Consider the following 8,279-nt stretch of genomic DNA (forward strand, 5'->3'; position numbering starts at 1 on the left):
CACTGTCAGCCAGCCATAAACAGGGGAAGGTCGGCAGTTTGTGTCCAGACTGCAGGCTGGGCTCTGTTGTAAAAGGAAGGGGAGGGCTTGGCAATGTAAACATTCCCATGTGTTCGCTGTGATAACCAATCAAAATCGTTTGATCAGCTCTGTGCCTATAGTCGCTGCTCTCTCCATTGTCTAATGACAGGGAGCAGCAGCTTCTGTGTGTACAGGGCGTGTGCACACAAGCAAGCAGGGGGGTTGTACAGGTACGTCCTTCCAGAACAATAAACATGCAGAACGGTCAGCGGCTGGTCTTCAGGTGGTTAAACAAATGTAAAGAACGTGTGTTTCCCATAACAACAGATGTGTCCTTGCTTTCTCCAAGTTTCACTTGAAAAAAGGGATTTGTGGTTCTGAACTATAGGGGTTCACTGATTATTTCCTCTTGAATCGCAGCCGGGACACTATCTGCATGGCGTTTTCATGTTCTCCCTGTGCTTGCGCAGGTTTCCTCTGGGTACTCTGGTTTCCTCCCACACTCCAAAGACATCCTGGAAGCTTAATTGGCTCTTGTATAAATCTGGCCCCAGTATGATATTTTACTGAGTTTGCCCAAGATGGCTGCCTCACCATGTGCCACAACAGCAGATAAAAAACACTTCATGTCCCCACAAAGAAAAGCACCATAGAAATCTAAATGACTAAAGAATTCATAATAATTATTAAAGCAGAACTCCAACTACCGCCGCACTGCAAGGGTTAAAGGAGAATTATGGGGAGAATTAAATACACTCATCCCCATAATTAGAGCTGACGCGTGACACTGCAGCTGACCCTGATCTTCTCCCAGCAGAGGGTGTTGACTTTCAAGGATTCCTCCCTTCCCTCTCCGTTCCTCCAGCGCTGACTCTGGGGAGGCAGAGCCAGCTGTCAATCCGGTGGTGGGGTGGATTGCGACAATAATGTTGGTATCCTTCCTGGCCGCAGCGTATCTCTGCGCTGTTTTGGATCACAGGAGGACATAGTAAATGCCTTCCTGTGATCCTAAAGAGAACTACGGACAATGAAGGTTGGGCCATAGTTCTCTTTTAAGTCCAGGGTGTAAAATAACAAAGTCCTACGCTGCAGGGATGGTATGTCCCTTGGTGTCCTCTCATCATATACACAGTGTATAGAACATGGTCACTCACAGACCTTAGTCTGCTGCAGAGGTGAAAGAGAGAGGCTCCAGGGACTGGTCTTAGGCCCCGTTCACACGAGCGGCTAATTGCGCAATTGCCGCAGCGAAATTGCGCATATTTCCGCGCGATATCACTCTATGTAGCTTGTCCAATGCATTTCAATGGAGCTGTTCACATCTCACAGCTCAATGTCGCCTGTAGCTCGTCGCTCGTACAGGACCCTTTTTTCAGTGGATGTCGCGCGATTCGGCTCCAATAGACTCTATGGTGTCGCACAAAATCACGCATTATCGGCGAAGTCGCGCAAGGGTTACATTTGCATTGCAAAATGGAAGGAAAGAATGATGTCACATCAAGATCGCTGTTGATTGGTTACAGACCAATGTAGCAACGACAAATTCCCGCTCCAAAAAACGCGCTACATAGCGCGATAAAATGTGCAATGTCACTTAATATTGCAGATGTAGCTGTAGCCACTCAGCACGAAATTGGGTGGAAAAACATGCGATATCCATGTCGCTCAGTGTGAATGGGGTCTAAGAGCAAGCCGTCTCCGGGAATCAGGTGAGTTATTTTCCTCCCTAGACCGAAAAATATCTCCCCGAGTTCTTCTTTCATTGCCTCCAGTTTTTATACAGGGTCTGCAAAAGCCCAACTTTCTATTTTTGGCTCTTATTAACATCAGTATAAATGTGCGCACACAAAACACAACTTTTGTTTTCGTAAAAGCAGCCGAGCTTTGCTCGGAATCTGAAGGTAACCGTACAACTTTAAACAAGCACATGTAATGTTTAGATCTGTGGTCACATCAGTATGCATCAGGAAATAGCAATTTGCTTTCCAGCCTCTGTTTTATTTGATCTAATCCATGGATTTCATTATGAAGCTGTAAAGTAAAAGGATATTTCAAATAAAAAAAATTTAGCATTTAAATGTAATGAAAGCTAATCAGACTGTAGTGATAGTAGCACTGAGTCGTATCTGTTTTGCTTTGCATCCATTGCACAAATGTCCACCATCAGATACACATTCCAATGGTTACTATAGCCACTGACATTCCTTCAGGTTAGCCTTTGGGTCCTGGCTGTGGTTAAAAGGAAATAGGCTGAACTTCACATTCCTAATTAAATCTATGTTACTTTCTATCATTTGGAAGTTTAGGAGCTCTACATAAACATCCGCTATTGCTGTGTGAAAGACAGACATTTGGAGAAGTTTGGAGAGACCAAGTCTGCGCAAGAGCCAAAATCTGACAAGAATTGAATTACAGAACCTCCGCTCACAGACTCCAGTATGTGTCTGGGAAACGTCCCTACAAGCCTTCAGCAGCTCGTCTAAGAGGAAGGACAGATGTGAGTATCTATCTAAAATATGCTGCTTGTTTATAGGGAAAGAAGGAATTGTGATACCTGTACACTGACTTCCTCTAAAACATGAAAGATGTATACCAGCTTATGATTTAGGAGTAGAAAAATGTTTAATGCTCATACTTGTGGGATTGTCAGACAACTGGAAAGCTTTTTAGGTGGATTCAATATTGATACATTGTATTTATTTTGTGATGCAAAAAATATGATGCTTACAATTGATGGCTAGTACATTTATTGTTTTATAGATGGCAAATGGTATGTTCTTTTAGTTATTTGTTTATATTTCTCATTTACATTTCTACTTCTTTAATACCTAAAATATATCTAAACCCCAAATTTTTTTTTTTATTATATTCCAGTATACCAATTCTTAAATCCATATCCAAGAATTGGTATACTGGAATATATTACATTTTTCTAGGCTTTTTTCCCTTTATTTTCACCACTTAAGCTGGTTAACAATTAGGGGTGCACCAATACCATTTTTTCAAGACCGAGTTCGATTACCGATTTTTTGTGTCATGTTTTTTTAAAACAACACAGACTAATAATTTTAGGACAGTGGTGGAGCGCCAGGACCCGGTCCCAGCTGCAACTACTGCAACCCTGGTAGTTCTGCCACTGACTCAAAGCTGTAGAGGGACTACAAATCCCAGCAGTACAATATATAGCAATGCAGAATACCATCAGCTATAGAGGACTACAAATCCCAGCAATACATTATGCAGCAATGCAGGATACCACCAGCTTTAGAGGACTACAAATACTAAAGTGTTGCTCAGCAGGGCTGTGCGGCATCTCATGAGGCTGTTCAGGATCTCACCAGGGCTCTGCGATGTCTCACCAGGGCTCTGCGGGGTCTCACCAGGGCTCTGCGGGGTCTCACCAGGGCTGCTTGCAAGGTCTCACCAGAGCTGCGTGCGGGTCTCACCAGGGCAGTACGGGCAGGTGCGGGTCTCGCCAGGGCTGTATGGGTGGGTGCTGGACTCCCCAGTGCTGTGCCAGGTCTCACCATGGCTGAGCGGGCAGATACAGGTCTCACCAGGGCTCTACGGGCGGCTGCGGGTCTTAAAAGGGCTGTGCAGGCAGGTGCGGGACTTTCCAGTGCAGTGCCGGGTCTCACCATGTCTGTGCGGGTGGGAAGGAGGAGGAGATGCTTGGCCGGCTGACACTGTAAACAGGTGCCGTAAGGGCACCACAAGGCTGCTGTGAGGTCCCCAGCAAGCGTGGGACCTTATAGCAGCCGCTTGTGTTTAAAAATGTAAACTGCCAGTATCGGGGCATTTTCACAGGTACGAAAGGGTGCTTGAAGCCAAGTGACACTGCGCTAAAATAAATTCAAATAATAAACTCCTTTGTGTTTGTTTTTCATTCATTCATTTAGGCCCCGTTCACATATAGCGACTTGTCGCGCGATTTCCGCCGCGATATCGCGCATTTTTGCCGCGCGATATCGCGAGAAGTCGCCGGCCAATGCTATTCAATGGAGCTGTCTTAACTCCATGTCGCGCGTCGCTCGTCGCGGTCGCAAGTCGCTTCTACCGGACCCTTTTTTCGGCGGATTTTGCGCGATTTTGCTTTTTTTCTAAGGAGCCCGACGGAGAAGGTCGCGCTACCGTCGCTGGATCGTCGCTGGAACGTCGCCCCGAAAGTCGCGCTATCCCGGCCGCTGCAAAGGTATGTCACTATATGTGAACGGGGTCTAAGTGTTAGCATGTGCGTGCATCCCTCCTCCTAGACACGCACATGCTAACACTTAATGGATGAATAAAACACAAACACAAAGGAGTTTTTTATTTTAATTTATTTTAGCGCAGTGTCACTTGGTTCATGATATTAGAAATAGTGTTTTCACAATTTTTTCGGCACATCAGCTTATTATTCATTCACATAGCACAGTCAGCTATAAGCACTGTTTTGGTGTCCTGACAGCTGTGGGAGCCACTGTCATAATACAAAGGACACAGCGGCATATTCATCCATCAATGCTGATAGTGTGGATGGAGATTTTCTGTTGTTTTTTAACTTCCTTTACTAGGCCAAGCTGTCCAGTAAAAGTGGCAGATAGAGGGTTGAGACAAACCATTTTTACATCTTTATTTCAAAAGGAAGAAAAAAAAACTGTTGCTGTAACTCGGGGGTGGGCAACTCCAGCCCTCCAGCTGTGGAACGGAATTGCACATCCATTCTGTAACTGCTTAAAAAATTAAAAAAGTTTAAAGCACCCTGTCAGCAAAAACCTACTAAAGTGACCACAGACTGAGAGTGTTCTGGGTGGACTACAGTAATTTTACCATTGGTCCCTGTTTCCTGGGGACAGTCCCTGTTTTGAGAGGCCTGTCCCCAGGCTGTGTCCTCAGTGGCAATGAACTACAGCCAGTTTTATACATGCTGTGATGGCTGCCTCTAGGACTCTGCATGATGTACTACTGACCCCTGAACCCTGCATCACTTACTACTGACCCCTGAACCCTGCGTTACTACTGAACCCCTTGTTACTTATGACTGAGTTCTGAACTCTGCATTACTTGCTACTGTCCCCTACTCATGACCCCTGAACTCCATGTGTTACCTTCTGATGACCCCTGAACTCCATGTGTTACCTTCTGATGACCCCTGAACTCCATGTGTTACCTTCTGATGACCCCTGTACTCCATGTGTTACCTTCTGATGACCCCTGAACTCCATATGTTACCTTCTGATGACCCCTGTACTCCATGTGTTACCTACTGATGTTCCCTGTACTCCATGTGTTACTTACTGATGACCCCTGTACTCCATGCGTTATCTACTGATGACCCCTGTACTTCATACGTTACCTACAGATGACCCCTGTACTCCATGCATTTATTGAGCCTGATCGCTTTATTCCATGTGTTACCTTCTTCTGATTCCTGCGCTCTACTCCATGCCCTCTTGACTCCCTGTGTTCTGTGTTACACACTCCTGACCCCTACTTTACGTGTGTTACACACTCTTAACACCTGAAGTCCGCACGTTACACACTCCTGATCCCTGCATCAGGGTTTATTTAACCATGCATCTTCAGTCTCTCCCACTGTTAGCGCAATTTGACCACATGTATTATTCACCAAAGTGCTTCCACTGCATTATTTCACTTCTTATGGTGTCCAGGGAACTTTGTCTTTACATTTTCAATGTCTGCTTCCTCTTCCAGAAGTCGGTGACCAATTGTTTCAGGGCATGCGTAAAATGGCTGTGTGATTTTTTTTTGGGTGGCTACAAATGGGTGAGGTCAGTAAGGAATTGCGTAGATAGGAAGAGAGTAAGCATGACAGCTAGGCAACTCTCAACTTTTTAAAGACGATAATAATGGTACATGGTAGGGTCAATATTTCTGTTATGACATGTTCACTTCAAAGGATTTCTTTCACAGCTCAACCAACTGCTTTTAACCCCTTGCCGTCCGCCCATCGTAAAATTACGGGCGGGCGGCGGATTCTTTCCGGCGGGGTCACTTAAATGTACGTCTTTTTTTCTCTGCGTTCGCACGAACAGAATCCCACCAGGAAGGACAACAGCCGTTACCGGCGGTCTCATTCAAGCATTCTATAGCCGGCCGATCGCTTGTATGACCTTGCATGGTGCACCCCCACTTCGCTGCCGCCAGTTATCCAGGGCACCGTTGTCCCCCCTGCGGTGCCCGGGACTGAGAGGACCGGCACAGTGGCTGCTCGAAGAGAGAAGGGGGAGAGATCAGCATTTCCCACCGCTGATCTCTCCCCCTTCTTCTCTCTTACATCACTTCCGACTTTAAGTTGTCATTTCTCTGGCTGGGAGCCAGAGAAGAAGCTGGAGAAGCAGATCTCTGCTTCATCAGCTTCTTTGGGGGTCTCTAGGTGACATTAGGGGTCTTGGGGACCACTGATGTCTCCATTAAGAGCACCTGTCATTTTTTTCTAGCTATCACATTGGGGGCTTTTTATCCCCCAATGTGATAGCAATCAAGTGTAAAAAATAGGTTTTAAAAAAAAAGTTTAAAAAAGCTTTTTAAAAAAAAATTTAAGTCTCATATTAAAAAAACAAACACCAAAAATAGTTTCATTTCGCCTGCACGCACATGCACTTTTATACGCAAATACGCATCAGGCACGCTTACGTGCAAAAGCAACGATTGCGCCACACATTACATATCGCCGTGAACAATGCATTGAGAGGAATAAGTCTAGGCCCATCAATCAATGATAACACTAAACTGATGAGCGGTAAAAGCTTTTAAAGAGTCGCCTATGGACAATTTTAGGCATGGTGTTTTTTTGCGATTTTGTGGGCACACACAATTTTAAAGCTCGACATGTTTGGTGTCTATTTACCCGACGTGACCCCGTCTTTTATATTTTACCGAAAAAATTGGGTAATAATAATTGTTTCATAACATAACGCGGGAAAGCTGGGTTTTTTTTCAACATTCTTGGTCCTCTTTTCATTATATAGTAAAAAATTAAACCCCCAGTGGTGATTAAATACCACCACAAGAAAGCTCTATCTGTCCCTAAAAAATGGTATGAAGTGTATTTCAGTACAGCATTGTATGACGGAATAAATGTCAGTCAAAGTACCGCAGCGCTGAATACTGAAAAATAGCATGGCCAGGAAGGGGGTCTAAACACCCCGGTTAGCAAGTGGTTAAACACAATTCCATGGGCTCAGCCTTATAAAGAACAGTTAAAGTATCCAGTATAAATGTTTCTTTAAACGAGGATACAGAATTGAATGACTCAGAAATGTTTGTTTATAATTTTTCTCTATCTATTCATGTAAATATCATAGTATCTAATTAGAAAATCTTTGTAATGTCGGCTGGAAAATCAATCAGTTCATAACCACTTTTAGGTGCTTAATGAAGTAGACTAAACTGATACTGCTGGTGGGTGACAGGATCAGTTTCTTCTTTCTATTACTTTATGAACAGAAAAATTAGCTACATATTTTAAAAGAACATTTCTGTTTTATACAATTATGGGAGCAGCCAGGTTAGTCCCATTTAGAAATAATAGTGACACTCATTTTCTGGCACAGCAAACAGAGCTGTGTAGAGTGGAGAAGAAGCTTTACTTAACCCCTTCATGACTGAGGCCCTTTTTTCCATTTTTGCACCCATGTTATATTCCACATTTTAGGCCTGAAAATGACGTAAAACCCCCCAACATTATATATTTTCTGAATGCCAAGACCCTATAGAATAAAATGGTGGTAGTTGAAAATTTTTATGTTGCGCAATATTAGCGCAACTCCTTATTAAACCCCAAAATTTAGTGACAAATTTAATTAAATGCCCCAAAACACAACAAATTACCCATTTTTTTAATGAAATATAAAAGATGAGGTTACAACGAGTAAAACGATACCCAACATGCCCAGTTTACAGATTGAGTGCGACCGTGAAACGGCGAAAAACTGCAGTACCCCAAAAAGTCAATAAAAGACACTTTAAAAGCCCCCACAGGTCATCAATTTAGAGATACCCCAAAATACTGGCCCTAGAATTATTGCTCTCACTCCGGCGTGCGCGGCGATACCCAACATGTGTAGCGCGTTCGTCGTTTTCATGCGTAGGCGCACCCGACGCGTGTTTACGTGGCGACGCGCGTGCTCGCGGGGGCGGGGTACTTTTAAATTTTTCTTTATTATTATTAGATTTATTTTATTTCATTTTAATTTTAAAAACTGTTTTGTTTTTTTTTTAACTTTACTTTGACTGCTATCACATGGGGGGGCTTG

General features: G+C 43.9%; 1 protein-coding gene across 1 annotated transcript in view; it reads left to right on the forward strand.

Moving 5' to 3' along the window:
• The first annotated feature begins 2,340 nt into the window (after positions 1-2,340).
• FHL5 (four and a half LIM domains 5) overlaps positions 2,341-8,279 on the forward strand; it is a 43,691-nt gene continuing 37,752 nt past the window's right edge. The window contains exon 1 of the mRNA XM_018558806.1: positions 2,341-2,518. The gene's annotated coding sequence lies outside the window, so the exon portion shown is untranslated. The remainder of the gene's footprint in view (positions 2,519-8,279) is intronic.

The sequence above is a fragment of the Nanorana parkeri genome, unplaced genomic scaffold (assembly GCF_000935625.1).
Source record: "Nanorana parkeri isolate BGI_ZX_2015 unplaced genomic scaffold, ASM93562v1 scaffold360, whole genome shotgun sequence".
In the NCBI taxonomy this organism is placed as follows: Eukaryota; Metazoa; Chordata; class Amphibia; order Anura; family Dicroglossidae; genus Nanorana; species Nanorana parkeri.